This window comes from Neopsephotus bourkii, unplaced genomic scaffold, assembly GCF_033783945.1.
Source record: "Neopsephotus bourkii isolate Nb327-2 ecotype Australia unplaced genomic scaffold, CSIRO-AGI_Nbou_v1 NB_36, whole genome shotgun sequence".
Classification (NCBI taxonomy): Eukaryota; Metazoa; Chordata; class Aves; order Psittaciformes; family Psittacidae; genus Neopsephotus; species Neopsephotus bourkii.
The window spans coordinates 751,932-772,122 of NW_026900553.1; positions in this window are offsets into that span (position 1 = coordinate 751,932).

Genomic DNA, 20,191 nt, shown 5'->3' on the forward strand with positions numbered 1-20,191 from the left:
ACAAAGGTTTCCTAATCCTGCTAGGCTTCAGTGCAAATATGTGGTTCAAGCTGTATTCCAGAAGTGCTGTTTAAAGCTCTTAGATGCGTATCTTAGCAATCCTTGCTAAACTCTTGCATTACATGCCAACTAAACAATGACATGACACTTTTTGGCTAGAGGAGGTCATAGGCTGACCTGGAGTCCTTCTAGGGCTGTACTGCCTTACTTCCCTGTAAAGCATCCAAAATGTGCCCAATATTTGGATAAAAGGCATAAATTTGGGTTTGGTTGTTTTGGGTTTTTTTTGCCTGGTTACACACCAGCCCCAGCATACATTTTGCTCATGTCACAAGACTGATCATTTTGGTACTCTCAGAAAAGAGGATTGCAGTTCATTTTGTCTCCATGGTTAAGGAAAAGAGTGTGTCCAGGAAAGAAGTGATAGCCTAATAGAATATTTTTCTTTGCTGAACCTCAGTTTGGCTTGAGTCTGAGCAAAAAGACATACTGTTCGTAGAAGAATCTCATAAGCTAGAGTCAGCATGATCAGTAGACCACAGGGCTCAGGAAGAATTGATTAAACTCCTCTTATTCCCTTTCACCCAAAGGCACTCACATAGAAATATCCCCCACTCTGCCAATTTGATCTATTTTTATTTCAAGCAATAAATTCTGCCCTAGCAAGCAGTCAGACAGAGTGACTCGTGATATCTGAGGCTGATCAGACCACCCTCAGTTGTCTCAGGGATGTGTCTGTTAGATGTTGATAGTACTTGTGTAGCATGTCATGCTGGTAGTATATGACCTCCCAGTAAATGTTGATATAAATCTAGTTTACTGTTAAAAATAAATTAAGTAAAATTGCTGGGAAACCAGCTATTTAGCATTTCATATCTTGACTCCATTTTCCCTCTCTTCCAGGCTTTTTTGTTTAGAGATCTTGAGAGTGATTCAAGTGCATAGGTATTTACCTATGGTTCTACCTTCTTGGTATGGTTCTACCCACGGTTCTACCTGTGGTTCTACCTTCTATGATTCTAACTTCTATGGTTCTAACTTCTACATAGCTCTACCTTAGGTGCCACATGGTATCTGAGACATCACACTGGGCTAGTAAATATGACATAGAGCAGCTGCAGACTTACAGAGCAGAGGCAAGATAAAAAACACAAAGGCACCTAAAAAGATGCTGCTGGGCATGTTTAGGCATCACAATTCCACCCTCCATATTATCTCATATCCTCCTTTCCTGTGTCAAATATGTCACCTATTAGCAGCCCCCCCCTAAACACACAAATGCCTTTCTTCTCAAGTGGTGAACATTCATTAGCAAATCTCAGGCCAGGGACTGAACTTATTTATTACTATCATATCAAGAAGTCAACAACATCAGCTACTACCATCTGATCCCTCCTGCCTCGGTTTATTAAAAAACCCTAACACTTTTTGTTCTCACAGTCTTACTCTTTGTGTCCTTCGCTCTTATGTCATTACAGGCTTCACCTATTCTGCTCAGCCTCAAGCATAGCAAACTAAGAGCTGCAAGCACTACCAGCTGAAAGAAGCAGAAAAGTGAGCAGCACAGGCATTTCCATACGCACTCCAGCTTGAGCCTGATCCTTGGGGTCTAACACCTGAGCTGTCATTTCAGGAGGACAAAAAAGAGCCCTTCTTATATGGGAAGCAGTTCGAATGTGGAATTCACTCTGCAGTTTTATAAGTTTGCTTGGGCCTGGTGAAGATCAGAGAAATAGTAGAGAAGTAGTGTAGGTAATTTCAGTAGGATCTAGGATTTGGTAATGCCAGGAATGACTAAAGATGCCTGACACTTTATCAGAAACAGCTGGAAAGAGTTGAAAAAACTTGTATAGATTTGACTGAATTATGATCTTATGATAAATCACAGATGCATGCTCAGCAAAGATGACCAGGGCTTCTGAAGACTGCCAAGCAAGGACTGTAAAACATAGGTCTGAGCTTTGTCTTCAGAACTACAACAAGACAAGCATGAGGGAAGGAAAGGTTATTTAGTAAGCTGCTGCTTTTAGGGAATAAGGGCCTCAGGTCTGTGTGAGCAGAATGAATGGGAGGTGGAGGGTTAAACAGCAGGGCAGGTGGATAGGTAAGGCGGAAGTCAGGGTTGGGCACTCTAGATGTTAGTATCTCATGGCTCTTTAGTCTTATCTATGAAATGTTGAAAGTTCTTTAAACTGGGTGGATACACACACACACACACCATCAGAGGATAGCTCTTTTCCTGGAAAAGAAGTTGCAATGTAGGCAATATGAGATTACAAATTGAATCATCAATGACTATTTGGTTTGGGTTTTCTTTTGTGGGGGTGTGTTGTATTAAGTTAAAGGTAAAATTTAGAATGAGTCTTGCCAGCAGAGGGCTTAAAAACAGCAGTTACATTTAAAAGTAACTCAACTGGAATTATTTTATGTCTTTTTTGTCAGTTTTGAGTTTGGCTGTTTTTTTTCTTTTAATGCAAGGATGACTACAGCTATTACAGTTGGTCAGTAAAGCTGAGGGCTTGCATTTTCTTTTAGATTTGCTGGCCAAGCAAAGATAACAGCTTAATTTTCACATGCATTAGTGAGCATTAGTGTTATTAGTGTTATTTGAGGAAATGGTTTGGCTGTTCTTTAATAGCTGGGATTGTACAGTAACTAAAAATTACAGTCTATTTATAGGTATAAGAACAAGTGGAAGGACTGATAACCTAAGCAGTGACTTCACAGTAGAGTGAATCTCTGTTCCTTCTCATATGCATACACATTGTGGCTTGCAGCCAGCCCTAAATATGTCAGCATTTTTATATACATGCACTCAAATAACTAGTGACAATGACAACAGTGAACTGAGATAGGCTTTCAGAGTTTTTAACTCCATCTGGAGAGGAGACAGCGTTCAGGTAGCCATCTGGTTATGATCATATAGGCATTAAAAAGGCATTGTAATCCTTTCTATCATCTCTAAAATACTATTCTCAGGAAATACAGCTTCAGCACTTGAGAAGCTTATTTTAGACAAATATATCAATATTTTTGATTTGCCAAGTCTCATGTTACTAAAGAGATTTTGAATAAGTTAGTTTGTAACTTATTTGCATGCTATTTCTATTTTAAAATTCAGAAGTATTAACTCTGGAGCAATCCAGTTTACATGCATTTCACTTAACATGAGATAAACTTTGTCTGCAGTAGACCAGCACCACAAAGGAAGACAGAGATCCAACTCACCATATGCTATCTAGTGGAACTGCTCTATAGAGAGCTTCCTTCCTTTACCCTGGACATGCTGAGAAGGCAGGGAACTGGCAGATGCTTGGTTTCTGATGTGTGGCACCATTGCCTATGCATGGCCTGCACCATGAAGAACTGCATCAGTTTGGTTTATCCCATTCCTGGAACTACAAAGGAACTGGGAGGATACCACAATTCTCAGTATATATCTAAAGAATGCAGCAGGGACTGATAAAGAGCTGCTTACACCATTGCAAAATAGCAATGTAAAGAGCTGACACAGTAAGGTAGTGTCCTTATGGTCACTGTTCTGTCTGTCATTATGCAGAGTTAATTCTCTCAACTGGGTAGTGAGCTTTATTCTGCCTTGCCACAGTAAAACACTAATGGTGCTTGTGGAGCTGAGCTGGCATGTCCACAGGACTGTGCTATATACCAGCATGCTCTGGCCAATATTTATTCTATCAAAATTGACATTTACTTGAGATGATTAAATTAAGAATGAAATTATCCTAAACTTTCTGCTTAATGAAAAAAGATTGATCCCTCTAGAGGGCAATTTATTCTACCTGTTTTCAAAACTTATCTTAGGATGTGACTAATTGCTAATTCAAAAGAATCTGTCTTTCTCTATTAGCTATGCAGGAACATGTGTACTTATCTTACATGGGAAATTCAAGTTTTTAAAATGCTGAAGTTTGATTAAAAGGATTTTAAATTCTTTTCAAACAAGTTTCTGCAGGTAAGTTAAGACAGGTGCCTGTCTTCACTTGCCTTGAGGTGGAGAGCAACAATTGCAGAAAGAAATTCACATTTTAACTGCATCGATTTGGTCTTCAGAAATGCCTGCCTCTCAAAATTGCTTATGGAGAGACCAAATGAAGTTAATTCTCTTAGTTTAGATGCCTATCTTAAGTCCCTTAAATTAGGAAATATCAATACAAACTACATTGATGAATCAAGGACCTCTGTCCTTTGCAGTGGTGTGTACCATATCCTCCCTCAGATACCACCTTTCTTCTCAGCCATACCAGCACTACTGTGCTATTTCACCAGTGCTATGATCTAGAAATCCTGCTGCTAACAGGGAAAAGAGGAGTTGGGCTGATATAAAATGTGTGGCTTTTTCATTTGTGATAAGCTTCACACAAAAAAGGTGTGTGCTGCAGAGCTCCTTTTGTCCATGGCTGTGGGGACCTTCCATCTGCCTGCAGGACCATGATGATATCTATCACAGCATACAAGATAAGGTGTAGAGGTAAAGGATAAGGTGTTTCTTTATCCTTAGGTCAATATTCTTGTAGAAAGTTACAACACTCCTTGGCTGAATGGTGAAGGAGAAAGAGGACAGAAGTGTCCCAGATAGAGGGAGGTGATTCTTCCCCTCTCCTACCCTCTTATGAAACACCACTGCGTTCAGATCTGGGGCTCCCAACATAAGAAGGACATGGATTTGTTGCAGTGAGTCCAGAGGAGGGCCATGAAGACAATCAGAGGGCTGGAGCACCACTCCTATAAAGACAGGCTGAGAAAGTTGGGTTTGTTCAGCCTGGAGAAGAGAAGGCTCCGTGGGTACCTTAGAGCAGCCTTCCAGTGCCTAAAGAGGCCTATGAGAAAGCTGGAGAGGGACTTTATTTAGGAACAAGTAGTGGTAGGACAAGGAGGGATGGCTTTAAACTGGAAGAGGGTAGATTTAGATTAGATATTAGGAAGAAGTCTTCCCTGTGAGGGTGGTGAGGCACTGGAACATGTTGCCCAAAGAAGTTGTGGCAGTGTTCAAGGCCACATTGGATGGGGATTGGAGCAATTTGGTCTGTTGGAAGGTGTCTCTGCCCAGGATTACAGAGCCTCTCACAAGATCGTGAACTTATCCAAGCTTGCTCTACAAATCATTCCCTGGCTGCTTAAGGCCCTTGTCGCACCAAAGCCATGAAAAGACTGTCCCTCTTGCTTTTAGCTGAAAAGAAGCAGAAAAGTGACTAAAATAGAAAGTAGTGAGGGCTGAGAGGAAAGCAAGTATTGCCTAAAATGATACAATAAAATCATAATGTGCAAAGAACAAAGACTTCCGTCCTGTCTGACAAGGAAGGATATGGAGCAAAAATGTGATTGTGGTCAGAAGGGTCTCTAGCAAATGGAGCTTGGAATTAATTCAGGATTTCTGAGCCGCTTCTATTGTCAGCTTAAACACTGCTGGCAAAACATGCCTGTCTTCCTTCCACTTGATTTATGCAGAAGTTGACAAATGTGCCACTATTAATTCCAAAGGACCCAAAGAGCTAGCCTCTGACGATGAACTTATAGATCACTATAATGGTACATAATGGATCTCCTGAAGTAGGTCAGTTTCCTTTTTTTAAAAAACCTGAGATCTTCCATTAACATTCCCTCTCTCCTCCCTTTACTCCTTCTTCTGCTAGATTACTAGATGAATAAATCTGCAAAGTCAAACATTCACAAGTAAATGCCAAGATAAAGGTTACTTTCACAGGAGAGGCGAAGAAACCACAGCTGATCTTGCCACCTGCCCATGTACTCAAACGCAGATAGTTTACTTGTTCCCCTAAGCAGTGAGAAACAGCCCTTTGTGATCCATATGGAAGGCTGCCCTTACTCCCACAGAACATCCTTGTGTACAGGGCAGTCACAGATTTATCCAAGATAACAAGGCAAAATAAAATGTTTACAGCCCAAGTAATCTCTCTGTTTCAGCTTTTTCTTCTTTCCTTCCATTTTCCTCAGAATTATCCTTGGGTGAATCCAGTAACTCCAAGTATATTGCTGTGCTTTTTGATAGACATTTTTCAATGCTTAAAAATACTGGTCAAACTCTCCGAAGTCACTTTCTGAAAATGATGGCAAACAAAGCCTCTTCTTTTTTGCTTTCTTTATGTCTGGTTTTCTAGTACATCATGTTAAGTATGTTATGGCATCAGGTTATACATTTCTGAGAAGGGCAAAGTTAAAATGCAGCATAAGATGGATAGGATCCATATCTGTGTGTGAGGGGGAGACTTTTTGTACCTTTGTGAATATACAAACTGGCTTTACAAATGTATGATACCAATTTCTCAAGCAGGACTGCAAGCTCAAATAAACTTTCTGGTCTCTGATCTCAAATAGAATGTTTAGTGTGGTGTTACGTGTTGCTAATTCATTACTAAATATCTAACAAATTCATAAATTGGGAGGCCATATTTCCTGACAGAAGGTGTTACTCCTATCCAAATTTTCCAAGTCACTTAAGCAAGTTTGATATAATAGTTTGGTATAACTGGCCTGTGAACAGCTTGACGCTTTCAGTCTAGACTTACAAGCATTTAAGTCAAATACTTTCTGGGAAAGATTTAACATGTACAGTCTTCACTGAAGAGATAGTGGGAAGTGCTGAGCATCTCAGAAGTGGAAATTAACAATTTGAGGGACTGGATCTTTATCTTCCAATAAAACTATGAGTTATTTTCACTGGCTACTTTTGTGGACTTACTTACTTTAATCCCAAAATGAAACTATCTGTACCCAGAAGTTTTTTTCCCTGCTCTCACCAACAAACAATTAAATTACCTGGGGATTTGGAAACAGTTGATCGGTACCCAGAATTTAAGTGGGTTTGTAGGATAGCATATGTTCTTCTTCATTAGGGATGTTCATATAAGTAGCAATAGCAAATGCATTAACACATTAAAGGTTTGACTTGTCCTGTTCAAATGTAGATTTCATCAGTACAAATAGCAGCATCCAGACCAGCTGTGCAAGTTTCTTTGATGGTCAGAGGAGGAAATTAAGCCAATTTATGAAGCTGAGGATGAAATTCGTTTGGGTAAATGAATGTCATTTAAATGGTTAGATGTCCACTGACTGTCAGGAACTTAAATGTGTCAGTTATAGACACTGATAATCAGTTAGATGGATCCCGAGTATGCTGTCTTTAAAACATAGTCCTACATAAGTGGTATCATGGGGCTTTCTCAGAAGACACTGCCGAATCAAGGCTTTATGGATATGAAAATGTATACGTTATTGATTAATAGAATTACAGAAGCTTCCCACTATGTCTGGGTGTATCTAAAGACAGAAGGGAGGCTGCATCTTGCCCATTTTTACCTGTCTAGAAAATAGCACCTAGGCAATATGGAATACCTTGCCTCAGTGGAAAGAGACACTCACAGAGGGTAATTTAGCCTTCCTCCTTTAACACTTCTTCTAAGATAAGATGAATGTAGACAACCTGCCTAGACTGCATATACAGCTCCTAGATGATCAACATCATATGAGATATGTCCCACCTACAAATCCTGTTGTATCATCTATTTGCACATTGTGGCATTTCAAAGTCACCACTGGTGCACCTCCTGTAGATGTTTTACAAGTATTGCGGTCCCCACTGCAGTCTTTACAGCTTTTATTCCTACTGTATTGTCTCTTTAGTACCTGCTCGAGAGTTCTTGCTTTGTTTAGTTGCTCTTTGTTTGCAAGTACACTTTCATATTAACAATCTTATGACAATATATACGATCTTGCGTATACAAATCTGCCTGAATTTTCCTGAAAACCAAGCAAAGCATCTTTTTGCTATATCACAGTATCACAGTATGTTAGAGATTGGAAGGGACCTCAAAAGATCATCTAGTCCAATCCCCCTGCCGGAGCAGGAACACCTAGATAAGGTTACACAGGAACGTGTCCAGGCGGGTTTTGAATGTCTCCAAGAAGGAGATCCACAACCTCCCTGGGCAGCCTGTTCCAGTGTTCGTCACCCTCACTGAGAAGAAGTTTCTTCTCAAGTTTAAGTGGAAACTCTTGTGTCCAGTTTGTACCCATTCCCCTTGTCCTTCATTGTTTGCCACTGAGAAGAGCCTGGCTCCATCCTCGTGACACTCCCCCTTTATATATTTATATACACTAATAAGGTCACCCCTCAATCTCCTCTTCTTCAAACTATAGAGACCCAGCTCCCTCGGTCTTTCCTCATAAGGGAGATGCTCCACTCCCTTAATCATCTTAGTTGCCCTGCGCTGGACTCTCTCCAGCAGGTCCCTGTCCTTTTTAAACTGAGGGGCCCAAACTGGACACAATATTCCAGATGAGGTCTCACCAGGGCAGAGTAGAGGGGAAGGAGGACCTCTCTCGACCTACTAACCACCCCCCTTCTAATACACCCCAGGATGCCATTGGCCTTCTTGGCCACAAGGGCACATATATTTTGCTGCATCTATTTGGCTTATAATAATAATATCCACTGCTGTTTAATTTTAACATGATTCTGGGGGAAAAAAAGAGTATGCACACTACAACAAATGCTGAGGTTTATCATGCAATAGAAGTGCAAGAAAGAGAAAATTAACTGAGTGGTGGGAGGGGACCTCTTCTGGTAAATTGGTGTATGAGAACAGAAGACCCTTAAGTGGGAATGAAAGATTGTATTCCCAAGATTTTGAGTTGGCAAATGTAAAATGCAATGTTCTGAAACTTGGTGCTCTTATTTTGATCTTTATAGTTGCTTTCTTTAGACTGGAGGGGTAGATAATTATGTTGCCTAACCTTAAAGAAGCCTTACATACTTCAGAACTCTTCAGAAATTCATAATATGATACGATTAACAAACATTTTTTTCAACTGCCTCACTGCATGTACCACATACACAGAATCTGTTCTCAGGCACACAGAGCAATTCTAGAAAATGAACTCCAGCACAGTCTTTCAAAAGAAAATCAAATGATAAGATTACTCTCTGGCAAAACATTATAAAATGCATTTTCTATGATCAAAGAAAGATGAAAAAATAATGTCAGTTCTAAAGATCAAAACTCCTTCTACTGATTGGCATACCAGGAATCAGAAAATCATAGAATAGTTTGGGTTGGAAGAGACCTTGAAGATCACCTATCTTCAACCCCTTTGCCATGGGTATGGACAGTTTCCATTAGATCTGGTTGCTCAAGGCCCCATCCAGTCTGGCCTTGATCACTTCCATGGATGGAACAGCCACAACTTCTCTGAGCAACCTGTTCCAGTGTCTCACACCCTCACAGTAAATAATTTCTTCCTAGAATACTTGATCATGCAAATGTAGGTAAGGTAATTTATCATGTAGAATAACTCATATGTCCAAACATTACTTTTCAGATGTTAAAATACATAATCTAACCCATACTAGTTACATGAATTATAATCTATTTGGTTTAATAATGTTTCTTCTCAGGGGCCAAGGGAAGCTCTAAGAAAGCCTGTCCAGGATTGCTTTATTTAGATGACATACACATATGTATTCTGAGCACAACTGCTGTTTCTCTCTTACTGATTATTTCCACACACACCCCAACTAGGGTTCCTTTTATTCTAGGCATAATTGGAAACAATTCAAGGCCTTCTTATTGTTTATAAGTGCATTCACAAACTCTTCATACTCACCTGGTTTTGCTTCTCTTGGCACATTCCCCCAATGACTAGATTGTAATTTGTGTTCATGCCTATCACCTTTCTTCCCCCCACCCATTTTTATATATCTATTTCTCTTTTGAACTCTGTTCCATTTTATCCCTGAGGCTGGCTTATTTATTTTGTTTAATTTTATTTATTTTATTTTATTTTTTTTTATTTTATTTTAAATAGGGTTGTAAACATTTTTTACAAGTACTAGTTCTTCCCACTCCTACATCTCATTCATTCAGTTCATACTCATTCTTAGGTATGTGAATAGGATTAATCACTGTGGCTTTACTGTTTTCACAGCAGTAAATAAACCAAGCAATGCTCACTTTCACTGGGTGACTGTTAGATCAGTGCCTCCTTATCTGTTGCAAAGAGCTCTCACTCAGCATTTGACCTTCTCAGGTCTAGGACTTTGGAATTAGGAGTCTCTTGTCTCCACAGTTTGAAAATTCCAAGTCTGGTTTAATATTAGCAGCATAAGGACCTTCAGCTTGAAGTCTCTCAAAATGCCATGACAGATAGGTGCTACAATACCCAACAAAATAAACAAGCAAAAAATCACAACAACAAAAATTAGGCTTGTTCTCCTGTCTGACTTGCATGCACATGATGGGACCATAGACATCTGTGCATGTGTTAGAGCTATGGTTTGGGGTATATATAAATATACCCCAAATAAAGACTTGAGGTTACTTGGCTCTCAGTACTCTTTGCCTCAGAAAAGGTAATTCTACTTTTTACATGATCTGCTACCTCTGCTCTCACATTTTAATCACTGGATCTTTCACTGAACAGATCTTAGATACTGTCTGTAAAATTCAAACAAAAAAAAAAATACAAAACAAAAATACCCCCAACTTGCTGTGTTCTAGTATTGCTAATAAGATTCACTTTTATTAAGAACTCAGCTACTTCAGTTCTTCTTTTTTATCACCTAGATTCCCCAGCAGACAAGAAAAAGGGTTTTAATTTTAATTTTATTTTTATGTACATTTATGTTTGCAACAGTTTTTCCAGTATCAGAAACTCTTATTATATCTTCTAAAAAAGCCCCAGAGTTACATTCTGACTTTTGGATAGATTCTGCAGTCTCTGCTATCAGAACCACATGATGATAACCACCTACCCCTCCCCTTCCCCAGCAGAGATCTGCAAGCACACTCAATCATCTTTTTGCTTATATACCTTTAGTAAAGCAATGAGATTTTCTATGTAAGTGCAGCACTTTGAAGCATCTGAACTTAGTTCGTTTCAAGGCATTTGCTTGCTTAGGGCAAGAATAGTTAGGCTATATTTAAATTATTCATCTGAATGGCAACTCGTACCATGGATATGTTTTCACATTACACCCCCAGTGAACTCTACAGAAGAGTAAAGATGCTATCTGGGAAAGAAAAAAGTAAGCCAGCTGCCCAAATGCTCTCAGCTAAATAGAGAAGCTGATGAGTGGTTTTTGTCATATGCTATTTTGAGAATTACAATTTAGAGTAAATGAGAAGACAAATAGAAGAGATATGACAGTGCTGCCAGGAATGCCAGTCCTGACAAGAGGTGTCCCTGAAGTCTGTCATTATTGCTATCATTCTCTATGAAATTCTGTAACAGTAAGCTATGATTTGTTATTTTCAAGAGAAATTGCAATCATCTGGGAAACAAAAGCATTCAGAAGTTTGGTATAATAATATTACTTTTGGTTTAGGAAATTGAAATGCTAAGAACCATCAGTCAAAACTTATGAAAAGCTTAATCTGGGAGGATACGTATTTCAAGAATGGCCAGTTGAATATTACTTAAGCAGATTTTAATTGCAGCATGTTTGTACTTATAGATTGTCCACAGTAAACAGTAATCAAGGGGCACGATGTTGGCATTGAGAGTTTTTCCACCCAAGGAAGGCAATGTAGTGGCAGGACAGAAGGCAGTCTTTGCTGCACACTGGTCAAGCATGAGTTACGGTACCAGAATCCCTAACTCCAGTTCAGCAGTTCCATTATTTCTCTGAGGAGATTGGATCCAGTTACCATCCCTTTGAACTCTCCATATTAGTTTCCTTTTCCATGAAAAAGTAAGGATTTCACCTCTTCCCTAAACTGGATGAAGGGCTCATGACACACTGGTGAACTGTGCTTTGAAAGTGCAAAAGAAAATACTTTTCATCATCTCATGACTAGCAGAGGAAAATGCCATCTGCCTTGGTGATTTCATGGGGTGCCTGTGACCCACAGAGCCACAGTAAGACGTCTGTAGCTGTTTCATGAGCCATAGCACACTTTAATTAAAGTTTGCTGATAAGCATATGCTACACTCTCTGAAATCTTCTGAAGGTTGTCAATGTCTGAGATTCAAAATTCCCTAGGGCGGGAATGTTTACAGAGACAGGAGAATGCAGAGGTCGTACCTACCTTTGTGCTATATAGCTTTGGAATTTGCACAGGATTTCACAACAGTAACTTGTTAGTTAGACATGGATGATGACACACACTGCATTTCTGAAGTGTAAATTAGGGAAAAAAATGAACAGAAAACAGTGTAAGGAGTATGTAGGAGTTGCAAGTGCACATGCGTCGTTCCTGAATCCCATGTCTTAGTATGTCTTTGAGGGCATTTCATTGTCATACAGAAATCATGTGTGTGCTTTTTTTTATTTTTTTTTCCACCAGTTCTTTACAGATTTTGGAAAGCTTACAAAAGGAGATGCAGTTTTCTAAAGAAATAGCTGCCACATGATGTGAGAAACCACATGGATTCCCTAAAATATAAATGGACTGATTAACACATTTGAAATAATCTCTGTGCTGTAGTCAGAGGAAAAAAATCTAACTATTAACTTTGAAAGATTCCAGTTAGAGATATTGCTGAGGTAGAATAAACCAGAGCACTCTGAAGATGTTAAAGCACTCAATTTTAAACCCTCAGCAATGTGGCTATCTCAAAGAGTACCTTTGATATATCTTAAACTTTGAGAAAAGTTATTTTCTAGGGTAAGTTCACACACAAAACTGAAGGTGTACTGAATAATCACACCTAATTTTGCAAGCATCAAGAAAGCCTGATAATGAAAAAATAACATCCTTAATGAAAGGAAGACCACATGTTCTACAATGTGTAGTCTGTGCCTCAGATACTCAACTGTGTTTAAAAATATCTAGGACATAACCATGCAGAAAATAAAATCTGATAAGAGGAATTCTGATTTTTCAATCTTCCCTTTCTATCCCTTGCCTTCTGCTTCCCTCCTGTAAAATTTAAATTTAACCATAGCAGGTCTACCTCAGATTTTCGATTCCAGAATTTGAGAAGAATTTCTCATGGGCAACCTTTAAAGTAAAACATGACACAATCCATCCAATTTCTGGTCATGGGACTGTCCTTCACCCCTCATGGAAGAAAGATCCTGATTCCATCTCTGTCTTGTCCTTCACTGTGGCTGCACAATAACAGGGTCATTGCCTGTATAGTTCTCCCCATTACTGTATCTGGTTTAAGAGTGTGCAAACTTGTAGAGTATTTCTAGAAGGCATTTTGCCTTGCTACACTCCTCAGGGCTCCCAGGGTCCTAAGGAAATTAGGAAGAGAAAGCAGTGTGATTCCTGCATGAACAATCACCAAATTCAGCTGGCCAGGCAGTGACCTGTTCAGCCAAACTATAGGTTTTTATCAGATATTTGACACTTATGAAGAGGAGCAGCTTCTACTTCCCACAGATGACAGTGCCTTCACTTTAATTTAAGGTCTAACCCACTCTGTTTCTCTAAGATCCTATAAATTTGTCCTCCACACACATAGATGACTTAGAGAAGTTTGTTTAGTCTAGGAAGAGAAGAATATAGGAAGACACGATAACTATTTTCAAATATATAACAGGATAATACAAAAAAAAAAAAAGAAAGGAATAAATAATTCTCCTTATCCAACGGGAAGATAACAGTTAATGGGCCTATTTTGCAGCTGTGGAGACGCAGACATAAGGGGAAAAACCTGTTAGCACAGAGAAGCAGAGAAATAGATTGTTAAAGAAGAAGGGAGTCTCTATCATGGTTTTAAAAGCAGGATAGATAAATACATGTCAGAAACAACACAGGCGTATTTCTTGAGGCTGGGGCTGGGACTACACCACCTTTCAGTGTTACTTCCAGATGAGCCATCTACAGATCTAAAAATGATTTAAAAAAAGCAGTAAATATTCTGAAAAATAAGCTCTCTTGCAAAGTTTCACAGACATATCAGTGAGACAGTGAGACATTTTCTTCCTTAGAAAGTCATGCACAGAGGACCAGATTCAGTCTTTCTTATGTCCATTGTGTAGATAATGCTGCTATGAATTGAGGATTAGCAAGTAAACTTTTTGGCCAAATTCTTTGCTTATACATATTGGCTTGGCTCCAGTTACCCTCTGTGGACTCATGCTGGGTTTTATTTACTGTCTGGTCATTTGACTTTAAGTCTCCTTGACTTCCTTACCTTTGAATCTAGTCCTTTAGCGAGCCTGACTCTCGACTCAGAGGGTGCAGGATCCACACAAACAAGCCAAAGTTCTTCAAGATGGCTTGAACTGTGGGAGCATTCATGGTTGTGTCTAATTAAGCAAATACAGGGAGCGAGAAAAAAATAGGCAAGAGCAGTTAAATCCAGGAAGAGGTCAACCCTGTTGGTAATTAGCAGGATAATGGATCAAAGAAGTCCACTTAGCACAGGAAATATTGAGCACCTCGTCTTTAAAACTGAATCTGATAAAACTTGAGTTATACATTTTCTACTAAATGAACCAGAGGCAGCTACAAACAGGAGGCTATTGTTCAACCTCTGTGGGAATTTCAGTTGGGTTATTGCATGCTTGATGTGCTACAGAAAAGCAGCTCTTAGGCCACATACTGGCGTAGGTCTAATGATCTCTTATCTTCACATAGTGGTTACTCCAAAAGCAAAGAAAAATTAAAGCCTTTCAAATGTCTTTACCTCTAAAAAACCCTGGCTTTTGTTTGCCTAGTGGATTTTTTATGTTGATTATTTTTTTCTTTTCAGCTTACAAATAAATATATCCAGTGCTTTATTTTAACAGGTTTCTTGTTCCAAGGGAGTAATGTACTGGTTTTGTGTTACACCCTTCAAAAGCTTAACCAGAAAACTCTGTTCAGACAGAAAGGTCAGCGGTAAAAGTGAAAAGAGGAAAGGTCTTCTGTATCATTGTTGCATTAATCCCTAAAAATTACCTTTTAGCAAATACTGCACTGCTCCAGGCCTGTCCCTACTGATAATGGAATTTCAGTTCTTTGCAACAGCTTAATTAAGGGAATAACACACATGTTGTATGTGCTAGAGTCCATTTGAACTATGTTACCCTTTGGGTTTATGCACTGAAGTAACAAAGAAAAAAATGACAGTCAAATATCCAGTGCTCATCATAAAGCTTTTTGTTTGTAGAAAAATGTCATTCAGTAGATGGAACATTATGTATTTTTCACTGCTGACTGTAGGTGAAAAAATACCGCTTTTAGATTTCTCCCTATAGACACTGCTGCATTTATCCTTATTGGTGGCTGCAACATAAATTCTCTGCACTCATTTCAGAGTCAATGAATGTGGATAGTTCTTCCCTGGGTAAGTAAACACCTAAAGGTAGGCTCCTCCTTTGACCTTTTCTAGTAAGAGACTGTTTTTATCCATAGATTGTGAAGAATAATGTTTTTCTTTTCAGCACAAGCAGCCTTTCATTATTGTCTCCAGCATGTGGCTTGGATCAGGAGCCACCTGAAACTTGGATCTAGCATCAACAGCAACTTCACTGTAGAAGACAAGATTTTCTCTTGCAGTTCCCTCATCCTTACAGGACCACCACTGAAAGCTGCCTTCCTGAGTATATAGGATAGTGCATTCTGGATACTGGGAAAGGGTATGGGGATCCAATCTCAGTTTCAGATAATTGCCATGGAATATTTCCATTATCTAATGAAGCTGAACTTGCTTTAGGGCTTAGCAGAGTCAGAGCAAAGGTAACGCTGCAGCATTACAAGTCCTTGTACTACCCTAAAGCTCTGATTTTTCACTAAAATAAAGGCTTTCTATGTTTCATGGGTATTAAAGTGAAGTAGAGCACAGTTTCTAATCAATGATTGCAAAAAAGAGAAGGGGGAGAAAGGAAGGATCACAAAAGTCAATTACCACCAAAACCTCCATGGCAACTAAACTATTTCTTTTCTTTTAAGCCTCCTTATACATACCATAATCACAAAGCATCCAGGCCTCCCTGCAGTTCATTGGTGCCAAGTGGATTAAGCTGGCAGAATCTGTGCTGGTTTAATCCCCTTTAATGCCTTGCACCTTCAGTCCACTGAGCAGCCAGGCCCTTTCTCCAGCTCATCAGCGATAATGGCTTATCGTTACCATCATCAACAGCAGAGGGATTTTTCCTGTGCTCCAAGCCTTCATCTAGTTTTAAAGAAGAAAAATACAAGCCTTTACTGAAATTTTCCTACTCCTGACATCTCTGCTGTAAGTTGCCTAGAGAAGCGTAGTAGCATTTATGCACATTGCCCCTGAAAAGTGCAAACAAAAACTTGGCTATGAAAGGCCAATTCCTAGCAAGTCTTTGAAGAATAGTTTGCACAGAGCAGCCAGATGGCATTCATTCACATCTGAAGTGTATTCCACTGGAATATAACATCAAGTAGTATTTCACAGGCTTTTCTGTACTCAGGGTAGTATGGGTTAGATCATACTTGTGTTCTTGGAAGTACCAGGAGAGAAGGGGTATTATTCAGGCTAGAAGGGTGGAGGTCTTTGGGTTCACCCACACAACATGACCTGGCCACACACGGCAAAAGCCACTTCCACGGGACTTTTTACTCCTATTAGTGGGGCAGAAACAGAAATGGCAAATCACAGGAAGAAATACTGGTCAGTCTGTACCCCTGTCCTCCACCCAGAGAGTCAGAAAGTGCAGAAGCATAACACTAAGTCTGATCTGGGTAAAGGGCTAAGCTCTGTTTACCAGACAGCTGGACTTCTGCAAATCACCATTTCTTAAGTAATTCAATTCACAATTTGTTTGTACTTCTGTATGCCAGGGCATGTATTGGTGTGCTGGAGTACGACATCCACTGTAACGTGCAGTAACCACCATCACTCCTGCTTGTCACCAGGTCTTCTATGTATAGCTAACACTTTGTTTTGGTATAAACTGATGCTCCAAGAGGACGACAGTTCATGCCTCATAGATGGCAACAACCTGTAAAATAATTTCCAAAGACAAGGCATTAGGAGCCCCTTATCCCAAGCTCTGTCTCACAGTACTTCTCTGAGGGAGCCCAGCCTACAGTTGTCCTCCTACTCTTACTGTCAGCTATGGAGGGGAACGCATGAAAGCAAAAGTGCAAAACAGACAGAAGTATTCAGGTAAAACCTGGCTGCACAGAGTGGGAATGGGATAAATTTAGCTTCTTATTTTAAATTGTCCTATTATCAACATGAAACAAAGCTATCTTTAACAAGATCCATACAAAAGAACTATAGAGAACTTGAAAAAGTTATGGATGACTCAAACCAAAAAGAAATATTTGTATATTTCATGAGAAAAGTCTAGCTTTTAAACAGATGAACCTCAAGTCATTTTAAAACACATTTGAATGTCTTAATTCCTTAGGCCTTATTTTTCCCTGGTGTTATATCAGCCTTTTCACAAGTACCTGTGAAAACTAAGTTTATTGGTCTCATCATTATATGAAAAGGAAATTTTTTTTCTTTGATATTTGTTATCAGACATTGTTTGATATTAGTTATAAGAAGAAATGAGTAAATCTTTGTTATCATAAAAGAGATCAAGAACCTCTCCAGTATGTGTAAAATTCAGCATGCCAAAATCCTGTTCTTTCTTCTAACAGCAGCTACACCACTCTGACAGAGCAGATCTGAGGACTACGATTTCAAGCAGTATTGGCATGACAAGGATATCTAGGAGATGAGTATCCGGACTGGCTTTTGTTACTTCTTTCAAAGTCATTAGTGTTTTTAACAATCCTCAAAACTGAATTTGATACCAAGCATAACACTTGTTTGTAACATTCACCTGCTGGATATCTCTGTACTGCTGGCAATGCTTAAAATCACTGACAATTCTTTGCTATTTAGAAATATTACCATGTTGCTTATATATTCCCATAAAATCTTTGCTATGGTATTTGCTGATGAATTCCAATATAAACCACAGGTTATTTCTTGCTTGTATTCCTTGTGGATCACATGTAACTTTGTCCAAACTTAGCCTAAAATGTCAGAAATAGCACAGCATAGCAATGTTGTGAATCAGTCGGATTATTGGTTAGCATGAAGCAGAAGAAAGCTTCACTATTATAATACACAGATTTTGTTTGTTTGTTTTTCTATTTTACATGTGAAAGACTCCGAGAAAGTACATTGATAATCAGTTACAAAAAAAGTGTCACAATAGCTGAGCTTCTGGATGCCAAGGGCTGTCAGCTTTGCCTGGGTGATCCTGTTCATGTGTGCTGTTCGGCTGACCACACAACACTAATCATAACTGCTGCTAAAAGCAGCATGGAAGGAGATGGCTGGCAGGCAGGGTAAGAAGTGGGATGAAATGGAGACCAGGCTTTTTCAGAGTGAGAAAATTTAGAAGTGCCCTGCTAGGCTCTGGGTTGGGGCAATGTGGCAGCTGTACTGCATACCAGCCTGACTCATGCCAGAGAATTTTGTGTTGCCCTGTGCTTGTGCTGACAGCAGGGGACAGAGCTGTAGAAAATTTGGCTTCATGTGAGCAGGCAAGTTGACAGCTGACAGTGGAAATTACACTGGTAACAAAGCAGCCCCACGGAGTTCCTGGGCTGTTGTCTTTAGGCCGTGTTTTCCTTAGTTCTGCATGCTCCCAGGCATCTAATTTTCAAAACTTCCACAAATATTTGTCATTAGGATTCAGTTCACCTAGCTGTAGATATTCAAAAATCAGTTGTCTAGCCTAAGCCGTGACTATGTTTCTTCCCAGACATAGTGGTTCATCTGCTTTGGTTTGGGTTTAAACCCTCTGGTTTTAAGAAATAATGAGTTAACCTCAAGACAAACTTCTCTATATTTACAAGAGAAAAAGCCAGGAAGACTAGTAAAGACTATGAATGAGACCAGCTCATAGGCCAAAACACCTGTATTTTGGTGTCTATGTAATTTCTTACATGTGTCAGGAGGCTAAGCTCCCTTCATAGTCAATGACAATCTAGTCAATACAGTCACCGAAGCCTTGGGAACATGTAAATTCATCCTGAAGTAGTGCCTGCTCAGCTGAATCACTCTCTAGGTTGAACTGATGATAACAATCAGGTCTCCTGTACCTGTAAGGAGAGTTTGGACACACTAACCCCTTGCAGGCACTTACATATCCTATTCTGTGAACTCACTACCACCATAGAGGCTTTAACTTACAGGTAGCCAAACTCATAGTACTTGAATCCTATTTCAGGCATTTGTATTGCACTAATCAAAGCATGAAGAGAAATGCAGAAAGTTTCCACCTTCTCATGCACGTTCATTGACTTGAGTGAAGTTACTCTGATTCACCCATGTGGAATTCATCATTTACTAAGTTGCACTGTCACCACTATGTGTTTGGGAGTGAGGGACAACTGCCTGGTCACATGATGGTGTCCTTGATTCTCAGAATGAGAAACAGCAAGGCCACTCATGTTCCCTTAGTCTGAAATAAATTTCCCTCATGGAGACTCAGTGTCTTCTATAACATGACACAAGCAAACACCCAGCAGAGGAGAAATCCTATTAACTTCAAACAACTGTGGATGAGATTCCCAGTTTGTATGCGTGACCTATGGAAAACCAAAGTGTTTGTCATCTCAGCAGTTCAGATAAATTTCTAAGACAGGTCTGAAGGAGGATGTCTGTCAGAAGGACAAATTATCTTGCACCAGCTTAATTTTTCTGGATAAAAAATTTCTGCCCCATAGGACCTTTGGCCATAAAACAACAAGAAAGACATTAAACATGAAATGGATTTCTCTCTGTCTTTATTGAAACATGATCATTTTGTTAATAAATCTCTCTTTTGAATGGGAACTGACACATGCTGTGTGGTCTACAATTACCATGCTCAGGCAGTTTCCAATCTTCCACAAAGCTAGGGATTTATCTGTGGAGGCATTTTTTGCTGATATTACTGAGCTTAATTTGAAGGTCAAATTCAGCAACATAGGGTATGGGTGCAAGTGCATTAGCTTCAGCTCTGTATTTGGGCATTTGACTCTGAGCCTGTATAGCATAACTCTTTCCTTGGCTTAGAGCAAAAATAAAATTGCTTTATGGCTTCTCTGCAAATCACACATTTATCTGCTCCATGGTTTGCTTCCTACGAAGAGCTTAGGAAATGAAGATCTATTTTTACCGAAAAAGGTTATGATTTGGAATCAATGTATACTCTTTAAAAATTGCTGAGGGTGAAAATAAATGTGGATTTTATATCTCTAAACTGATTAAAATATTTGCCATAATTTCATTTACATTAAGATTGTATGAA